The 22913-nt window shown below is 32.2% G+C and overlaps 5 non-coding genes across 5 annotated transcripts; all 5 read left to right on the top strand.

Moving 5' to 3' along the window:
* Positions 1–6895: 6895 nt before the first annotated feature.
* LOC138914406 (small subunit ribosomal RNA) lies at positions 6896–8890 on the top strand. Its single transcript, XR_011420259.1, has one exon. It is a non-coding gene; the product is annotated as a small subunit ribosomal RNA (ribosomal RNA).
* Positions 8891–9513: 623 nt separating this feature from the next.
* On the top strand, positions 9514–9692 carry LOC138914404 (5.8S ribosomal RNA). Its single transcript, XR_011420257.1, has one exon. It is a non-coding gene; the product is annotated as a 5.8S ribosomal RNA (ribosomal RNA).
* Positions 9693–10090: 398 nt separating this feature from the next.
* LOC138914407 (large subunit ribosomal RNA) lies at positions 10091–14047 on the top strand. Its single transcript, XR_011420260.1, has one exon. It is a non-coding gene; the product is annotated as a large subunit ribosomal RNA (ribosomal RNA).
* Positions 14048–19042: 4995 nt separating this feature from the next.
* LOC138914405 (small subunit ribosomal RNA) lies at positions 19043–21037 on the top strand. The gene has a single exon (XR_011420258.1). It is a non-coding gene; the product is annotated as a small subunit ribosomal RNA (ribosomal RNA).
* A 621-nt stretch (positions 21038–21658) lies between these two features.
* On the top strand, positions 21659–21837 carry LOC138914402 (5.8S ribosomal RNA). The gene has a single exon (XR_011420256.1). It is a non-coding gene; the product is annotated as a 5.8S ribosomal RNA (ribosomal RNA).
* Positions 21838–22913: the final 1076 nt, after the last annotated feature.

The following is a 22913-nucleotide window of genomic DNA, read 5'->3' as shown; positions in this document are numbered from 1 at the left end:
GAATCGTCATCCTATTAGTGACGTGTATAAAAATATTCTAAGTCCGAACATACAAGTAAGAGACATATGCAAGTATATGTACCTCTTAAGGTAGCCAACTGAATCGTCATCCTATTAGTGACGCGTATAAAAATATTCTAAGTCCGAACATGCAAATAGAGACATATGCAAGTATATGTACCTCTTAAGGTAGCCAACTGAATCGTCATCCTATTAGTGACGCGTATAAAAATATTCTAAGTCCGAACATGCAAATAAGAGACATGCAGGTATATGTACCTCTTAAGGTAGCCAACTGAATCGTCATCCTATTAGTGACGTGTATACAAATATTCCTAAGTCCGAACATACAAGTAAGAGACATATGCAAGTTATGTATGTACCTCTTAAGGTAGCCAACTGAATCGTCATCCTATTAGTGACGCGTATACAAATATTCTAAGTCCGAACATGCAAATAGAGACATATGCAAGTATATGTACCTCTTAAGGTAGCCAACTGAATCGTCATCCTATTAGTGACGGCGTATTAAAAATATTCTAAGTCCGAACATGCAAATAAGAGACATATGCAAGTATATGTACCTCTTAAGGTAGCCAACTGAATCGTCATCCTATTAGTGACGTGTATACAAATATTCTAAGTCCGAACATACAAGTAAGAGACATATGCAAGTATATGTATGTACCTCTTAAGGTACCCACCATAATCGTCATCCTATTAGTGACGTGTATAAAAATATTCTAAGTCCGAACATACAAGTAAGAGACATATGCAAGTATATGTACCTCTTAAGGTAGCCAACTGAATCGTCATCCTATTAGTGACGTGTATAAAAATATTCTAAGTCCGAACATACAGTAAGAGACATATGCAAGTATATGTACCTCTTAAGGTAGCCAACTGAATCGTCATCCTATTAGTGACGCGTATAAAAATATTCTAAGTCCGAACATGCAAATAAGAGACATATGCAAGTATATGTACCTCTTAAGGTAGCCAACTGAATCGTCATCCTATTAGTGACGTGTATAAAAATATTCTAAGTCCGAACATACAAGTAAGAGACATATGCAAGTATATGTACCTCTTAAGGTAGCCAACTGAATCGTCATCCTATTAGTGACGTGTATACAAATATTCTAAGTCCGAACATACAAGTAAGAGACATATGCAAGTATATGTATGTACCTCTTAAGGTAGCCAACTGAATCGTCATCCTATTAGTGACGCGTATACAAATATTCTAAGTCCGAACATGCAAATAAGAGACATATGCAAGTATATGTACCTCTTAAGGTAGCCAACTGAATCGTCATCCTATTAGTGACGCGTATAAAAATATTCTAAGTCCGAACATGCAAATAAGAGACATATGCAAGTATATGTACCTCTTAAGGTAGCCAACTGAATCGTCATCCTATTAGTGACGTGTATAAAAATATTCTAAGTCCGAACATACAAGTAAGAGACATATGCAAGTATATGTACCTCTTAAGGTAGCCAACTGAATCGTCATCCTATTAGTGACGTGTATAAAAATATTCTAAGTCCGAACATACAAGTAAGAGACATATGCAAGTATATGTACCTCTTAAGGTAGCCAACTGAATCGTCATCCTATTAGTGACGTGTATAAAATATTCTAAGTCCGAACATACAAGTAAGAGACATATGCAAGTATATGTACCTCTTAAGGTAGCCAACTGAATCGTCATCCTATTAGTGACGTGTATAAAAATATTCTAAGTCCGAACATACAAGTAAGAGACATATGCAAGTATATGTACCTCTTAAGGTAGCCAACTGAATCGTCATCCTATTAGTGACGCGTATAAAAATATTCTAAGTCCGAACATGCAAATAAGAGACATATGCAAGTATATGTACCTCTTAAGGTAGCCAACTGAATCGTCATCCTATTAGTGACGTGTATAAAAATATTCTAAGTCCGAACATACAAGTAAGAGACATATGCAAGTATATGTACCTCTTAAGGTAGCCAACTGAATCGTCATCCTATTAGTGACGTGTATAAAAATATTCTAAGTCCGAACATACAAGTAAGAGACATATGCAAGTATATGTACCTCTTAAGGTAGCCAACTGAATCGTCATCCTATTAGTGACGTGTATAAAAATATTCCAAGTCCAAACATGAGTTATATGGATATGAAAATAATATTAAGTTCTAGTATGGATATGAAAAAAATGAGTTATATGGATATGGGAAAAATAACAAGTTCTAGTATGGATATGAAAAAAATGAGTTATGTGGATATGGGAAAAATAATAAGTTCTAGTATGGATATGAAAAAAAAAATGAGTTATATGGATATGGAAAAGAATACAGAGTTCTAGTATGGATATGGAAAAATGAGTTATATGAATATGGGAAAAATGATAAGTTCTAGTATGGATATGAAAAAATATTGAGTTATATGGATATTAAAGAAATAATAAGTTCTAGTATGGATATGGAATAAAATGAGTTATATAGATATGGCAAAAAATTTAATGTTCTAGTATGGATATGAAAAAAATTAGTTATATGAATATGGGAAAATTTATAAGTTCTAGTATGGATATGGAAAAATAATAAGTTCTAGTATGGATATAAAAAATATTGAGTTATATGGATATTAAAGAAATAATAAGTTCTAGTATGGATATGGAAAAAAATTAGTTATATTGATATGCTAAATAATGAGTTATATGCATATGGGAAAAATACTAAGTTGTAGTATGGATATGGGAAGAATACTGAGTTCTAGTATGGATATGGGAAAAATAATCAGTTCTAGTATGGATATGAAAAAATATTGAGTTTTATGGATATTGAAGAGATAATAAGCTCTAGTATGGATATGGAAAAAATTAATTATATTGTAATAGTAAATAATAAGTTATATGGATATAGGAAGAAAATTAGGTTCTAGTATGGATATGAAAAAAATTAGTTCTATGGATATGGGAAAAATAAAAAGTTCTGGTATGGATATGGAAAAATATTAAGTTATATGGATATTAAAGAAATAATAAGTTCTAGTATGGATATGGAATAAAATGAGTTATATAGATATGGCAAAAATATAATGTTCTAGTATGGATATGAAAAAAATTAGTTATATGAATATGGGAAAATTTATAAGTTCTAGTATGGATATGGGAAAAAGAATAAGTTCTAGTATGGATATGAAAAAATATTGAGTTATATGAATATTAAAGAAATAATAAGTTCTAGTATGAATATGGAAAAATATTATTTATATTGATATGGTAAATAATGATTTATATGGATATGGGATAAATACTAAATTCTAGTGTGGATATGGAAAAAACGAGTTATATGGATATGGGAAAAATAATAAGTTCAAGTATGGATATGGAAAAAAATTAGTTTAATAGTTATAGGTATGGAAAAAAATTATTATATAGATATAGAACAAAAAATAAGTTATATGGATATGGTGGCATCAGTACGAAATATGCCCAATTTACATACACCGGAGCCGCAGTACGATAAATACCCAATATTTAGACGTCGTGGCCAAAAACATATATAGGGAGGCAGTGCTCGCCGACCGGTTGTATTGTTCAAAATTTATGTTTTTCATATTATTTTGGCAATGCTATATATAAATGATATCTTATACATATAATTCAATTATAGCGATATGGAAATACCATATTATATGTATAAAGAAAAAAAATGTATAATAAAATATACATTGACATACAAATATGGCTAGTTGTATGGATATGCCGTATTCATTATATGGATACGGCATATAGATTATATAAATATGACCAAAAAATATTTTATATTGATATGGCAAATAAAGAAATTACTTGAATATGGAAATAAAAGAAGTTATATTGATATGGAAGAAAATAATGAGTCATATAGATATGTTGGCATCAGTACGAAATATGCCCAATTTACATACACCGGGGCCGCAGTACGAAAAATACCCAATATTTAGACGTCGTGGCCAAAAACATATATAGGGAGGCAGTGCTCGCCGACCGGCCGTATTGTTCAAAATTTATGTTTATCATATTATTTTGGCAATGCTATATATAAATGATATCTTATACATATAATTCAATTATAGCGATATGGAAATACCATATTATATGTATAAAGAAAAAAAATGTATAATAAAATATACATTGACATACAAATATGGCTAGTTGTATGGATATGCCGTATTCATTATATGGATACGGCATATAGATTATATAAATATGACCAAAAAATATTTTATATTGATATGGCAAATAAAGAAATTACTTGAATATGGAAATAAAAGAAGTTATATTGATATGGAAGAAAATAATGAGTCATATAGATATGTTGGCATCAGTACGAAATATGCCCAATTTACATACACCGGGGCCGCAGTACGAAAAATACCCAATATTTAGACGTCGTGGCCAAAAACATATATAGGGAGGCAGTGCTCGCCGACCGGCCGTATTGTTCAAAATTTATGTTTATCATATTATTTTGGCAATGCTATATATAAATGATATCTTATACATATAATTCAATTATAGCGATATGGAAATACCATATTATATGTATAAAGAAAAAAAATGTATAATAAAATATACATTGACATACAAATATGGCTAGTTGTATGGATATGCCGTATTCATTATATGGATACGGCATATAGATTATATAAATATGACCAAAAAATATTTTATATTGATATGGCAAATAAAGAAATTACTTGAATATGGAAATAAAAGAAGTTATATTGATATGGAAGAAAATAATGAGTCATATAGATATGTTGGCATCAGTACGAAATATGCCCAATTTACATACACCGGGGCCGCAGTACGAAAAATACCCAATATTTAGACGTCGTGGCCAAAAACATATATAGGGAGGCAGTGCTCGCCGACCGGCCGTATTGTTCAAAATTTATGTTTATCATATTATTTTGGCAATGCTATATATAAATGATATCTTATACATATAATTCAATTATAGCGATATGGAAATACCATATTATATGTATAAAGAAAAAAAATGTATAATAAAATATACATTGACATACAAATATGGCTAGTTGTATGGATATGCCGTATTCATTATATGGATACGGCATATAGATTATATAAATATGACCAAAAAATATTTTATATTGATATGGCAAATAAAGAAATTACTTGAATATGGAAATAAAAGAAGTTATATTGATATGGAAGAAAATAATGAGTCATATAGATATGTTGGCATCAGTACGAAATATGCCCAATTTACATACACCGGGGCCGCAGTACGAAAAATACCCAATATTTAGACGTCGTGGCCAAAAACATATATAGGGAGGCAGTGCTCGCCGACCGGCCGTATTGTTCAAAATTTATGTTTATCATATTATTTTGGCAATGCTATATATAAATGATATCTTATACATATAATTCAATTATAGCGATATGGAAATACCATATTATATGTATAAAGAAAAAAAATGTATAATAAAAGATACATTGACATACAAATATGGCTAGTTGTATGGATATGCCGTATTCATTATATGGATACGGCATATAGATTATATGGATATGACCAAAAAATAATTCATAAAGAAATTATATGAATATGGCAGAAATAATTGGTTATATTAATATGATCAAATAATACTTTATATAAAAAAGTGAATATCTTTGGTTGGGTGGCAAAGAGAATTAAATATGCCCGATATATAGACGTCGTGGCCAAAAACTACTATAGGGTGAAGTGCTTGTCTGTTGGTCTATATATATACATATAATATTTTATGCGTACACATTATTATTATAGATAGTTAATATCTATCGTATGGGTGGCAAACGGAATTAAATAATTTCGATATTTAGACGTCGTGGCCAAAAACTACTATAGGATGGTCAGTGGTTGTCCACCAATTAATTATTGAACAAACCATATGAATATCATATGCTGTTGTCAATATAATGTATATCAATAATAATAAAAAATAAGGATGGTACAGTAAGTAGTCCATCTACTATTGAACAAAATATATTATAATATATACTTTTGTTATCAATAGAACAACATATATTAAAATCAAAATATTATCCGTATAAATTTGTTTCTTAAATGAAATTAAGACTTGGCTACGCGGTTAATATTATAAACCCATGATAATAAGGTGAAACAGAGGTCAAGTTTCTATTATATATAGAATAACAAATTGTTTCCGACTTTTATCGTTAATCTTTGGTGGCAGGTATATATGATAATTTATATTAAATTATTATATCCCCTGTCGTTTGGGCACAGAGTATCGCTTGCCGGTACAATGTGTTTACAAAAAGCATTATAATAAAATATAATTGCAATATTAGTGATCAAAATAATTTCATATGCGCTCGGTTTTATATCATATATTACCAGAGAGTTATATGGAAAAGATAAATTTTAAATTTATCATCAAAATGCAAATGATTTAACTCAATATTTATATTGGTTAAACAAAAATTGTACATGTGTGGATACAATAATTATGTATGTTGAACAAAAATGATATTTTAGAATGAAATATGTATATATAATATAATAAAAACTTATAGAAAGAACAATATATATTGAAAATTGTGTTATAAAAAAGTTGTACTTTTTCTTTAACATCAATTATAAACTTGTTATATTAGTGGCGAAACAAGTAAAAATTAAAGAACGTATACGAATGCCATATAAAAATGGCCGTATTCGAATTAAAATAGAATTATTTCACAAAGCAAAAAAAAAATATTGAATTAAAATCAATATTTAAGAAAAACCGAACATATAAAATGGAAATAAAATCTATTATATTTATATTACTAATTTCTATTCAAAAAATATGAATGAAATATGAACGAAAACATTATTCTGGTTGATCCTGCCAGTAGTTATATGCTTGTCTCAAAGATTAAGCCATGCATGTCTAAGTACACACGAATTAAAAGTGAAACCGCAAAAGGCTCATTATATCAGTTATGGTTCCTTAGATCGTTAACAGTTACTTGGATAACTGTGGTAATTCTAGAGCTAATACATGCAATTAAAACATGAACCTTATGGGACATGTGCTTTTATTAGGCTAAAACCAAGCGATCGCAAGATCGTTATATTGGTTGAACTCTAGATAACATGCAGATCGTATGGTCTTGTACCGACGACAGATCTTTCAAATGTCTGCCCTATCAACTTTTGATGGTAGTATCTAGGACTACCATGGTTGCAACGGGTAACGGGGAATCAGGGTTCGATTCCGGAGAGGGAGCCTGAGAAACGGCTACCACATCTAAGGAAGGCAGCAGGCGCGTAAATTACCCACTCCCAGCTCGGGGAGGTAGTGACGAAAAATAACAATACAGGACTCATATCCGAGGCCCTGTAATTGGAATGAGTACACTTTAAATCCTTTAACAAGGACCAATTGGAGGGCAAGTCTGGTGCCAGCAGCCGCGGTAATTCCAGCTCCAATAGCGTATATTAAAGTTGTTGCGGTTAAAACGTTCGTAGTTGAACTTGTGCTTCATACGGGTAGTACAACTTACAATTGTGGTTAGTACTATACCTTTATGTATGTAAGCGTATTACCGGTGGAGTTCTTATATGTGTTTAAATACTTGTATTTTTTCATATGTTCCTCCTATTTAAAAACCTGCATTAGTGCTCTTAAACGAGTGTTATTGTGGGCCGGTACAATTACTTTGAACAAATTAGAGTGCTTAAAGCAGGCTTCAAATGCCTGAATATTCTGTGCATGGGATAATGAAATAAGACCTCTGTTCTGCTTTCATTGGTTTTCAGATCAAGAGGTAATGATTAATAGAAGCAGTTTGGGGGCATTAGTATTACGACGCGAGAGGTGAAATTCTTGGACCGTCGTAAGACTAACTTAAGCGAAAGCATTTGCCAAAGATGTTTTCATTAATCAAGAACGAAAGTTAGAGGTTCGAAGGCGATCAGATACCGCCCTAGTTCTAACCATAAACGATGCCAGCTAGCAATTGGGTGTAGCTACTTTTATGGCTCTCTCAGTCGCTTCCCGGGAAACCAAAGCTTTTGGGCTCCGGGGGAAGTATGGTTGCAAAGCTGAAACTTAAAGGAATTGACGGAAGGGCACCACCAGGAGTGGAGCCTGCGGCTTAATTTGACTCAACACGGGAAAACTTACCAGGTCCGAACATAAGTGTGTAAGACAGATTGATAGCTCTTTCTCGAATCTATGGGTGGTGGTGCATGGCCGTTCTTAGTTCGTGGAGTGATTTGTCTGGTTAATTCCGATAACGAACGAGACTCAAATATATTAAATAGATATCTTCAGGATTATGGTGTTGAAGCTTATATAGCCTTCATTCATGGTGGCAGTAAAATGTTTATTGTGTTTGAATGTGTTTATATAAGTGGAGCCGTACCTGTTGGTTTGTCCCATTATAAGGACACTAGCTTCTTAAATGGACAAATTGCGTCTAGCAATAATGAGATTGAGCAATAACAGGTCTGTGATGCCCTTAGATGTCCTGGGCTGCACGCGCGCTACAATGAAAGTATCAACGTGTATTTCCTAGACCGAGAGGTCCGGGTAAACCGCTGAACCACTTTCATGCTTGGGATTGTGAACTGAAACTGTTCACATGAACTTGGAATTCCCAGTAAGTGTGAGTCATTAACTCGCATTGATTACGTCCCTGCCCTTTGTACACACCGCCCGTCGCTACTACCGATTGAATTATTTAGTGAGGTCTCCGGACGTGATCACTGTGACGCCTTGTGTGTTACGGTTGTTTCGCAAAAGTTGACCGAACTTGATTATTTAGAGGAAGTAAAAGTCGTAACAAGGTTTCCGTAGGTGAACCTGCGGAAGGATCATTATTGTATAATATCCTTACCGTTAATAAAAAAATTTGTTAATACAAATTTAATACAAATTACCAATATATATATATATATACATAATAATTATAATAATAATTATACCAAAAATATGATCTTAAAAGTAAAAGATCAAATAAATTTCGAACAAGCAAATCGAAATATTGTAATAATATAATATTATTACAAATAAATTAAATAGAAACAAACATAAAATTCGAACAAGCAAATCGAATTATTAATATAATAAAATATATTTTATATATTTATTATAAACTTTTGTGTGTATATGGACCATAATATACACGCGTTGCGAGATGTATTGGCCAACTAATTTGATGATGATCATACATTGGATAATGCAACAACCTAAAATATACAATGTTGTACCTGGTTTCAGGTTAATGTTTTATATAAAATTATCAATATATATTAACAAACAAATGCCATTACAAATAATACTTTGATATATATTGTTTATATAAAACTAAGACATTTCGCAGCATTTATTTTAGGTATATAAATACATTTATTGAAGGAATTGATATATGCCAGTAAAATGGTGTATTTTTAATTTCTTTCAATAAAAACATATTTGACCAAATTTAAAACCAATATTATAAAACTCTAAGCGGTGGATCACTCGGCTCATGGGTCGATGAAGAACGCAGCAAACTGTGCGTCATCGTGTGAACTGCAGGACACATGAACATCGACATTTTGAACGCATATCGCAGTCCATGCTGTTATGTACTTTAATTAATTTTATAGTGCTGCTTGGACTACATATGGTTGAGGGTTGTAAGACTATGCTAATTAAGTTGTTTATACAAATTTTATAATAAAATTTTATAAGCATATGGTATATTAGTGGATAAAAATAATTTAATTATTTTATTCATAATATTAACAAATATATGAAAAACATTATCTCACAATAGTAATTAAACTTTGAGAAAAACGAAGAGGAATATTTTCTTTTTCAATCAAATAATACTGAGAAATGTCTAGCATAAAATATTATCTAGAATTGTCTCTTATTAATGATTTGAAATATGAAAAACGTTGACAATATTATTATTCTTCGTTAATTCGTTACAAATAAATGCCATTAATATATATATACGTCAGCTTTAAACGAATTTAATAAAATGTTTTATCATTATATATAAAGAATTAATTGCAAATAAAAGTTATATACAACCTCAACTCATATGGGACTACCCCCTGAATTTAAGCATATTAATTAGGGGAGGAAAAGAAACTAACAAGGATTTTCTTAGTAGCGGCGAGCGAAAAGAAATCAGTTCAGCACTAAGTCACTTTGTCTATATGGCAAATGTGAGATGCAGTGTATGGAGCGTCAATATTCTAGTATGAGAAATTAACGATTTAAGTCCTTCTTAAATGAGGCCATTTACCCATAGAGGGTGCCAGGCCCGTATAACGTTAATGATTACTAGATGATGTTTCCAAAGAGTCGTGTTGCTTGATAGTGCAGCACTAAGTGGGTGGTAAACTCCATCTAAAACTAAATATAACCATGAGACCGATAGTAAACAAGTACCGTGAGGGAAAGTTGAAAAGAACTCTGAATAGAGAGTTAAACAGTACGTGAAACTGCTTAGAGGTTAAGCCCGATGAACCTGAATATCCGTTATGGAAAATTCATCATTAAAATTGTAATATTTAAACAATATTATGATAATAGTGTGCATTTTTTCCATATAAGGACATTGTAATCTATTAGCATACCAAATTTATCATAAAATATAACTTATAGTTTATTCAAATTAAATTGCTTGCATTTTAACACAGAATAAATGTTATTAATTTGATAAAGTGCTGATAGATTTATATGAATACAGTGCGTTAATTTTTCGGAATTATATAATGGCATGATTATCATTGATTTTTGTGTTTATTATATGCACTTGTAGGATTAACAATGCGAAAGATTCAGGATACCTTCGGGACCCGTCTTGAAACACGGACCAAGGAGTCTAACATATGTGCAAGTTATTGGGATATAAACCTAATAGCGTAATTAACTTGACTAATAATGGGATTAGTTTTTTAACTATTTATAGCTAATTAACACAATCCCGGGGCGTTCTATATAGTTATGTATAATGATATTTATATTATTTATGCCTCTAACTGGAACGTACCTTGAGCATATATGCTGTGACCCGAAAGATGGTGAACTATACTTGATCAGGTTGAAGTCAGGGGAAACCCTGATGGAAGACCGAAACAGTTCTGACGTGCAAATCGATTGTCAGAATTGAGTATAGGGGCGAAAGACCAATCGAACCATCTAGTAGCTGGTTCCTTCCGAAGTTTCCCTCAGGATAGCTGGTGCATTTTAATATTATATAAAATAATCTTATCTGGTAAAGCGAATGATTAGAGGCCTTAGGGTCGAAACGATCTTAACCTATTCTCAAACTTTAAATGGGTAAGAACCTTAACTTTCTTGATATGAAGTTTAAGGTTATGATATAATGTGCCCAGTGGGCCACTTTTGGTAAGCAGAACTGGCGCTGTGGGATGAACCAAACGTAATGTTACGGTGCCCAAATTAACAACTCATGCAGATACCATGAAAGGCGTTGGTTGCTTAAAACAGCAGGACGGTGATCATGGAAGTCGAAATCCGCTAAGGAGTGTGTAACAACTCACCTGCCGAAGCAACTAGCCCTTAAAATGGATGGCGCTTAAGTTGTATACCTATACATTACCGCTAAAGTAGATGATTTATATTACTTGTGATATAAATTTTGAAACTTTAGTGAGTAGGAAGGTACAATGGTATGCGTAGAAGTGTTTGGCGTAAGCCTGCATGGAGCTGCCATTGGTACAGATCTTGGTGGTAGTAGCAAATAATCGAATGAGACCTTGGAGGACTGAAGTGGAGAAGGGTTTCGTGTGAACAGTGGTTGATCACGAGTTAGTCGGTCCTAAGTTCAAGGCGAAAGCCGAAAATTTTCAAGTAAAACCAAAAACGCAATATATACAAATCAAGCTAATATAATATACTTGAATAATTTTGAACGAAAGGGAATACGGTTCCAATTCCGTAACCTGTTGAGTATCCGTTTGTTATTAAATATGGGCCTCGTGCTCATCCTGGCAACAGGAACGACCATAAAGAAGCCGTCGAGAGATATCGGAAGAGTTTTCTTTTCTGTTTTATAGCCGTACTACCATGGAAGTCTTTCGCAGAGAGATATGGTAGATGGGCTAGAAGAGCATGACATATACTGTTGTGTCGATATTTTCTCCTCGGACCTTGAAAATTTATGGTGGGGACACGCAAACTTCTCAACAGGCCGTACCAATATCCGCAGCTGGTCTCCAAGGTGAAGAGTCTCTAGTCGATAGAATAATGTAGGTAAGGGAAGTCGGCAAATTAGATCCGTAACTTCGGGATAAGGATTGGCTCTGAAGATTGAGATAGTCGGGCTTGATTGGGAAACAATAACATGGTTTATGTGCTCGTTCTGGGTAAATAGAGTTTCTAGCATTTATGTTAGTTACTTGTTCCCCGGATAGTTAGTTACGTAGCCAATTGTGGAACTTTCTTGCTAAAATTTTTAAGAATACTAATTGGGTCAAACCAATTAGTTCTTATTAATTATAACGATTATCAATTAACAATCAATTCAGAACTGGCACGGACTTGGGGAATCCGACTGTCTAATTAAAACAAAGCATTGTGATGGCCCTAGCGGGTGTTGACACAATGTGATTTCTGCCCAGTGCTCTGAATGTCAAAGTGAAGAAATTCAAGTAAGCGCGGGTCAACGGCGGGAGTAACTATGACTCTCTTAAGGTAGCCAAATGCCTCGTCATCTAATTAGTGACGCGCATGAATGGATTAACGAGATTCCTACTGTCCCTATCTACTATCTAGCGAAACCACAGCCAAGGGAACGGGCTTGGAATAATTAGCGGGGAAAGAAGACCCTTTTGAGCTTGACTCTAATCTGGCAGTGTAAGGAGACATAAGAGGTGTAGAATAAGTGGGAGATATTAGACTTCGGTTTGGTATCGTCAATGAAATACCACTACTCTTATTGTTTCCTTACTTACTTGATTAAATGGAACGTGTATCATTTCCTAGCCATTATACGGATATATTTATTATATCTTATGGTATTGGGTTTTGATGCAAGCTTCTTGATCAAAGTATCACGAGTTTGTTATATAATCGCAAACAAATTCTTTAATAAAACGGTGCATTTATGTATTTTTGATTTGAAAATTTGGTATAACTCCAATTACTCAGGTATGATCCAATTCAAGGACATTGCCAGGTAGGGAGTTTGACTGGGGCGGTACATCTCTCAAATAATAACGGAGGTGTCCCAAGGCCAGCTCAGTGCGGACAGAAACCACACATAGAGCAAAAGGGCAAATGCTGACTTGATCTCGGTGTTCAGTACACACAGGGACAGCAAAAGCTCGGCCTATCGATCCTTTTGGTTTAAAGAGTTTTTAACAAGAGGTGTCAGAAAAGTTACCATAGGGATAACTGGCTTGTGGCGGCCAAGCGTTCATAGCGACGTCGCTTTTTGATCCTTCGATGTCGGCTCTTCCTATCATTGTGAAGCAAAATTCACCAAGCGTTGGATTGTTCACCCATGCAAGGGAACGTGAGCTGGGTTTAGACCGTCGTGAGACAGGTTAGTTTTACCCTACTAATGACAAAACGTTGTTGCGACAGCATTCCTGCGTAGTACGAGAGGAACCGCAGGTACGGACCAATGGCACAATACTTGTTCGAGCGAACAGTGGTATGACGCTACGTCCGTTGGATTATGCCTGAACGCCTCTAAGGTCGTATCCGTGCTGGACTGCAATGATAAATAAGGGGCAATTTGCATTGTATGGCTTCTAAACCATTTAAAGTTTATAATTTACTTTATAAACGACAATGGATGTGATGCCAATGTAATTTGTAACATAGTAAATTGGGAGGATCTTCGATCACCTGATGCCGCGCTAGTTACATATAAAAGCATTATTTAATACAATGACAAAGCCTAGAATCAATTGTAAACGACTTTTGTAACAGGCAAGGTGTTGTAAGTGGTTGAGCAGCTGCCATACTGCGATCCACTGAAGCTTATCCTTTGCTTGATGATTCGATAATAAACATAAATTTAATTGTGTTTATTTTGTTTGGCTTTTTTAAGTCAGATATATATATATATATATAAAATATATATATATAAAATAATAATTATATTTAAATAAATTTTATTTAAATATATTTAACAATGGTAGCCATATGTATCGTCATCCTATTAGTGACGCGTATAAAAATATTCTAAGTCCGAACATGCAAATAAGAGACATATGCAAGTATATGTACTTCTTAAGGTAGCCAACTGAATCGTCATCCTATTAGTGACGTGTATACAAATATTCTAAGTCCGAACATACAAGTAAGAGACATATGCAAGTATATGTACCTCTTAAGGTAGCCAACTGAATCGTCATCCTATTAGTGACGCGTATACAAATATTCTAAGTCCGAACATGCAAATAAGAGACATATGCAAGTATATGTACCTCTTAAGGTAGCCAACTGAATCGTCATCCTATTAGTGACGCGTATAAAAATATTCTAAGTCCGAACATGCAAATAAGAGACATATGCAAGTATATGTACCTCTTAAGGTAGCCAACTGAATCGTCATCCTATTAGTGACGTGTATAAAAATATTCTAAGTCCGAACATACAAGTAAGAGACATATGCAAGTATATGTACCTCTTAAGGTAGCCAACTGAATCGTCATCCTATTAGTGACGTGTATAAAAATATTCTAAGTCCGAACATGCAAGTAAGAGACATATGCAAGTCAATGTTCCTCTTAAAATAGATGATTGAATCGTCATCCTATTAGTGACGTGTATAAAAATATTCCAAGTCCAAACATGAGTTATATGGATATGAAAATAATATTAAGTTCTAGTATGGATATGAAAAAAATGAGTTATATGGATATGGGAAAAATAACAAGTTCTAGTATGGATATGAAAAAAATGAGTTATGTGGATATGGGAAAAATAATAATTTCTAGTATGGATATGAAAAAAAAATGAGTTATATGGATATGGAAAAGAATACAGAGTTCTAGTATGGATATGGAAAAATGAGTTATATGAATATGGGAAAAATGATAAGTTCTAGTATGGATATGAAAAAATATTGAGTTATATGGATATTAAAGAAATAATAAGTTCTAGTATGGATATGGAATAAAATGAGTTATATAGATATGGCAAAAAATTTAATGTTCTAGTATGGATATGAAAAAAATTAGTTATATGAATATGGGAAAATTTATAAGTTCTAGTATGGATATGGGAAAAATAATAAGTTCTAGTATGGATATAAAAAAATATTGAGTTATATGGATATTAAAGAAATAATAAGTTCTAGTATGGATATGGAAAAAAATTAGTTATATTGATATGCTAAATAATGAGTTATATGCATATGGGAAAAATACTAAGTTGTAGTATGGATATGGGAAGAATACTGAGTTCTAGTATGGATATGGGAAAAATAATCAGTTCTAGTATGGATATGAAAAAATATTGAGTTTTATGGATATTGAAGAGATAATAAGCTCTAGTATGGATATGGAAAAAATTAATTATATTGTAATAGTAAATAATAAGTTATATGGATATAGGAAGAAAATTAGGTTCTAGTATGGATATGAAAAAAATTAGTTCTATGGATATGGGAAAAATAAAAAGTTCTGGTATGGATATGGAAAAATATTAAGTTATATGGATATTTAAGAAATAATAAGTTCTAGTATGGATATGGAATAAAATGAGTTTAGAGATATGGCAAAAATATAATGTTCTAGTATGGATATGAAAAAAATTAGTTATATGAATATGGGAAAATTTATAAGTTCTAGTATGGATATGGGAAAAAGAATAAGTTCTAGTATGGATATGAAAAAATATTGAGTTATATGAATATTAAAGAAATAATAAGTTCTAGTATGAATATGGAAAAATATTATTTATATTGATATGGTAAATAATGATTTATATGGATATGGGATAAATACTAAATTCTAGTGTGGATATGGATAATTATATAGATATAGAACAAAAAATAAGTTATATGGATATGGTGGCATCAGTACGAAATATGCCCAATTTACATACACCGGAGCCGCAGTACGATAAATACCCAATATTTAGACGTCGTGGCCAAAAACATATATAGGGAGGCAGTGCTCGCCGACCGGCCGTATTGTTCAAAATTTATGTTTATCATATTATTTTGGCAATGCTATATATAAATGATATCTTATACATATAATTCAATTATAGCGATATGGAAATACCATATTATATGTATAAAGAAAAAAAATGTATAATAAAATATACATTGACATACAAATATGGCTAGTTGTATGGATATGCCGTATTCATTATATGGATACGGCATATAGATTATATAAATATGACCAAAAAATATTTTATATTGATATGGCAAATAAAGAAATTACTTGAATATGGAAATAAAAGAAGTTATATTGATATGGAAGAAAATAATGAGTCATATAGATATGTTGGCATCAGTACGAAATATGCCCAATTTACATACACCGGGGCCGCAGTACGAAAAATACCCAATATTTAGACGTCGTGGCCAAAAACATATATAGGGAGGCAGTGCTCGCCGACCGGCCGTATTGTTCAAAATTTATGTTTATCATATTATTTTGGCAATGCTATATATAAATGATATCTTATACATATAATTCAATTATAGCGATATGGAAATACCATATTATATGTATAAAGAAAAAAAATGTATAATAAAATATACATTGACATACAAATATGGCTAGTTGTATGGATATGCCGTATTCATTATATGGATACGGCATATAGATTATATAAATATGACCAAAAAATATTTTATATTGATATGGCAAATAAAGAAATTACTTGAATATGGAAATAAAAGAAGTTATATTGATATGGAAGAAAATAATGAGTCATATAGATATGTTGGCATCAGTACGAAATATGCCCAATTTACATACACCGGGGCCGCAGTACGAAAAATACCCAATATTTAGACGTCGTGGCCAAAAACATATATAGGGAGGCAGTGCTCGCCGACCGGCCGTATTGTTCAAAATTTATGTTTATCATATTATTTTGGCAATGCTATATATAAATGATATCTTATACATATAATTCAATTATAGCGATATGGAAATACCATATTATATGTATAAAGAAAAAAAATGTATAATAAAATATACATTGACATACAAATATGGCTAGTTGTATGGATATGCCGTATTCATTATATGGATACGGCATATAGATTATATAAATATGACCAAAAAATATTTTATATTGATATGGCAAATAAAGAAATTACTTGAATATGGAAATAAAAGAAGTTATATTGATATGGAAGAAAATAATGAGTCATATAGATATGTTGGCATCAGTACGAAATATGCCCAATTTACATACACCGGGCCGCAGTACGAAAAATACCCAATATTTAGACGTCGTGGCCAAAAACATATATAGGGAGGCAGTGCTCGCCGACCGGCCGTATTGTTCAAAATTTATGTTTATCATATTATTTTGGCAATGCTATATATAAATGATATCTTATACATATAATTCAATTATAGCGATATGGAAATACCATATTATATGTATAAAGAAAAAAAATGTATAATAAAATATACATTGACATACAAATATGGCTAGTTGTATGGATATGCCGTATTCATTATATGGATACGGCATATAGATTATATGGATATGACCAAAAAAATAATTCATAAAGAAATTATATGAATATGGCAGAAATAATTGGTTATATTAATATGATCAAATAATACTTTATATAAAAAAGTGAATATCTTTGGTTGGGTGGCAAAGAGAATTAAATATGCCCGATATATAGACGTCGTGGCCAAAAACTACTATAGGGTGAAGTGCTTGTCTGTTGGTCTATATATATACATATAATATTTTATGCGTACACATTATTATTATAGATAGTTAATATCTATCGTATGGGTGGCAAACGGAATTAAATAATTTCGATATTTAGACGTCGTGGCCAAAAACTACTATAGGATGGTCAGTGGTTGTCCACCAATTAATTATTGAACAAACCATATGAATATCATATGCTGTTGTCAATATAATGTATATCAATAATAATAAAAAATAAGGATGGTACAGTAAGTAGTCCATCTACTATTGAACAAAATATATTATAATATATACTTTTGTTATCAATAGAACAACATATATTAAAATCAAAATATTATCCGTATAAATTTGTTTCTTAAATGAAATTAAGACTTGGCTACGCGGTTAATATTATAAACCCATGATAATAAAGTGAAACAGAGGTCAAGTTTCTATTATATATAGAATAACAAATTGTTTCCGACTTTTATCGTTAATCTTTGGTGGCAGGTATATATGATAATTTATATTAAATTATTATATCCCCTGTCGTTTGGGCACAGAGTATCGCTTGCCGGTACAATGTGTTTACAAAAAGCATTATAATAAAATATAATTGCAATATTAGTGATCAAAATAATTTCATATGCGCTCGGTTTTATATCATATATTACCAGAGAGTTATATGGAAAAGATAAATTTTAAATTTATCATCAAAATGCAAATGATTTAACTCAATATTTATATTGGTTAAACAAAAATTGTACATGTGTGGATACAATAATTATGTATGTTGAACAAAAATGATATTTTAGAATGAAATATGTATATATAATATAATAAAAACTTATAGAAAGAACAATATATATTGAAAATTGTGTTATAAAAAAGTTGTACTTTTTCTTTAACATCAATTATAAACTTGTTATATTAGTGGCGAAACAAGTAAAAATTAAAGAACGTATACGAATGCCATATAAAAATGGCCGTATTCGAATTAAAATAGAATTATTTCACAAAGCAAAAAAAAAATATTGAATTAAAATCAATATTTAAGAAAAACCGAACATATAAAATGGAAATAAAATCTATTATATTTATATTACTAATTTCTATTCAAAAAATATGAATGAAATATGAACGAAAACATTATTCTGGTTGATCCTGCCAGTAGTTATATGCTTGTCTCAAAGATTAAGCCATGCATGTCTAAGTACACACGAATTAAAAGTGAAACCGCAAAAGGCTCATTATATCAGTTATGGTTCCTTAGATCGTTAACAGTTACTTGGATAACTGTGGTAATTCTAGAGCTAATACATGCAATTAAAACATGAACCTTATGGGACATGTGCTTTTATTAGGCTAAAACCAAGCGATCGCAAGATCGTTATATTGGTTGAACTCTAGATAACATGCAGATCGTATGGTCTTGTACCGACGACAGATCTTTCAAATGTCTGCCCTATCAACTTTTGATGGTAGTATCTAGGACTACCATGGTTGCAACGGGTAACGGGGAATCAGGGTTCGATTCCGGAGAGGGAGCCTGAGAAACGGCTACCACATCTAAGGAAGGCAGCAGGCGCGTAAATTACCCACTCCCAGCTCGGGGAGGTAGTGACGAAAAATAACAATACAGGACTCATATCCGAGGCCCTGTAATTGGAATGAGTACACTTTAAATCCTTTAACAAGGACCAATTGGAGGGCAAGTCTGGTGCCAGCAGCCGCGGTAATTCCAGCTCCAATAGCGTATATTAAAGTTGTTGCGGTTAAAACGTTCGTAGTTGAACTTGTGCTTCATACGGGTAGTACAACTTACAATTGTGGTTAGTACTATACCTTTATGTATGTAAGCGTATTACCGGTGGAGTTCTTATATGTGTTTAAATACTTGTATTTTTTCATATGTTCCTCCTATTTAAAAACCTGCATTAGTGCTCTTAAACGAGTGTTATTGTGGGCCGGTACAATTACTTTGAACAAATTAGAGTGCTTAAAGCAGGCTTCAAATGCCTGAATATTCTGTGCATGGGATAATGAAATAAGACCTCTGTTCTGCTTTCATTGGTTTTCAGATCAAGAGGTAATGATTAATAGAAGCAGTTTGGGGGCATTAGTATTACGACGCGAGAGGTGAAATTCTTGGACCGTCGTAAGACTAACTTAAGCGAAAGCATTTGCCAAAGATGTTTTCATTAATCAAGAACGAAAGTTAGAGGTTCGAAGGCGATCAGATACCGCCCTAGTTCTAACCATAAACGATGCCAGCTAGCAATTGGGTGTAGCTACTTTTATGGCTCTCTCAGTCGCTTCCCGGGAAACCAAAGCTTTTGGGCTCCGGGGGAAGTATGGTTGCAAAGCTGAAACTTAAAGGAATTGACGGAAGGGCACCACCAGGAGTGGAGCCTGCGGCTTAATTTGACTCAACACGGGAAAACTTACCAGGTCCGAACATAAGTGTGTAAGACAGATTGATAGCTCTTTCTCGAATCTATGGGTGGTGGTGCATGGCCGTTCTTAGTTCGTGGAGTGATTTGTCTGGTTAATTCCGATAACGAACGAGACTCAAATATATTAAATAGATATCTTCAGGATTATGGTGTTGAAGCTTATATAGCCTTCATTCATGGTGGCAGTAAAATGTTTATTGTGTTTGAATGTGTTTATATAAGTGGAGCCGTACCTGTTGGTTTGTCCCATTATAAGGACACTAGCTTCTTAAATGGACAAATTGCGTCTAGCAATAATGAGATTGAGCAATAACAGGTCTGTGATGCCCTTAGATGTCCTGGGCTGCACGCGCGCTACAATGAAAGTATCAACGTGTATTTCCTAGACCGAGAGGTCCGGGTAAACCGCTGAACCACTTTCATGCTTGGGATTGTGAACTGAAACTGTTCACATGAACTTGGAATTCCCAGTAAGTGTGAGTCATTAACTCGCATTGATTACGTCCCTGCCCTTTGTACACACCGCCCGTCGCTACTACCGATTGAATTATTTAGTGAGGTCTCCGGACGTGATCACTGTGACGCCTTGTGTGTTACGGTTGTTTCGCAAAAGTTGACCGAACTTGATTATTTAGAGGAAGTAAAAGTCGTAACAAGGTTTCCGTAGGTGAACCTGCGGAAGGATCATTATTGTATAATATCCTTACCGTTAATAAAAAAATTTGTTAATACAAATTTAATACAAATTACCAATATATATATATATATACATAATAATTATAATAATAATTATACCAAAAATATGATCTTAAAAGTAAAAGATCAAATAAATTTCGAACAAGCAAATCGAAATATTGTAATAATATAATATTATTACAAATAAATTAAATAGAAACAAACATAAAATTCGAACAAGCAAATCGAATTATTAATATAATAAAATATTTTATATATTTATTATAAACTTTTGTGTGTATATGGACCATAATATACACGCGTTGCGAGATGTATTGGCCAACTAATTTGATGATGATCATACATTGGATAATGCAACAACCTAAAATATACAATGTTGTACCTGGTTTCAGGTTAATGTTTTATATAAAATTATCAATATATATTAACAAACAAATGCCATTACAAATAATACTTTGATATATATTGTTTATATAAAACTAAGACATTTCGCAGCATTTATTTTAGGTATATAAATACATTTATTGAAGGAATTGATATATGCCAGTAAAATGGTGTATTTTTAATTTCTTTCAATAAAAACATATTTGACCAAATTTAAAACCAATATTATAAAACTCTAAGCGGTGGATCACTCGGCTCATGGGTCGATGAAGAACGCAGCAAACTGTGCGTCATCGTGTGAACTGCAGGACACATGAACATCGACATTTTGAACGCATATCGCAGTCCATGCTGTTATGTACTTTAATTAATTTTATAGTGCTGCTTGGACTACATATGGTTGAGGGTTGTAAGACTATGCTAATTAAGTTGTTTATACAAATTTTATAATAAAATTTTATAAGCATATGGTATATTATTGGATAAAAATAATTTAATTATTTTATTCATAATATTAACAAATATATGAAAAACATTATCTCACAATAGTAATTAAACTTTGAGAAAAACGAAGAGGAATATTTTCTTTTTCAATCAAATAATACTGAGAAATGTCTAGCATAAAATATTATCTAGAATTGTCTCTTATTAATGATTTGAAATATGAAAAACGTTGACAATATTATTATTCTTCGTTAATTCGTTACAAATAAATGCCATTAATATATATATACGTCAGCTTTAAACGAATTTAATAAAATGTTTATCATTATATATAAAGAATTAATTGCAAATAAAAGTTATATACAACCTCAACTCATATGGGACAACCCCTGAATTTAAGCATATTAATTAGGGAGGAAAAGAAACTAACAAGGATTTTCTTAGTAGCGGCGAGCGAAAAGAAATCAGTTCAGCACTAAGTCACTTTGTCTATATGGCAAATGTGAGATGCAGTGTATGGAGCGTCAATATTCTAGTATGAGAAATTAACGATTTAAGTCCTTCTTAAATGAGCCATTTACCCATAGAGGGTGCCAGGCCCGTATAACGTAATGATTACTAGATGATGTTTCCAAAAGAGTCGTGTTGCTTGATAGTGCAGCACTAAGTGGGTGGTAAACTCCATCTAAAACTAAATATAACCATGAGACCGATAGTAAACAAGTACCGTGGGGAAAGTTGAAAAGAACTCTGAATAGAGAGTTAAACAGTACGTGATACTTCTTATAGTTATAGACCGATTATAGTGTATATGAGTTATGGAAAATTCATAATTAAAATTGTTATATTTAAATAATATTATGATAATAGTGTGCATTTTTTCCATATAAGGACATTGTAATCTATTAGCATACCAAATTTATCATAAAATATAACTTATAGTTTATTCAAATTAAATTGCTTGATTTTAACACAGAATAAATGTTATTAATTTGATAAAGTGCTGATAGATTTATATGAAACAGTGCGTTAATTTTTCGGA

Source organism: Drosophila takahashii, unplaced genomic scaffold (genome assembly GCF_030179915.1).
Source record: "Drosophila takahashii strain IR98-3 E-12201 unplaced genomic scaffold, DtakHiC1v2 scaffold_187, whole genome shotgun sequence".
NCBI classification, from domain to species: Eukaryota; Metazoa; Arthropoda; class Insecta; order Diptera; family Drosophilidae; genus Drosophila; species Drosophila takahashii.
This window is presented reverse-complemented; position numbering and strand designations above follow the sequence as displayed.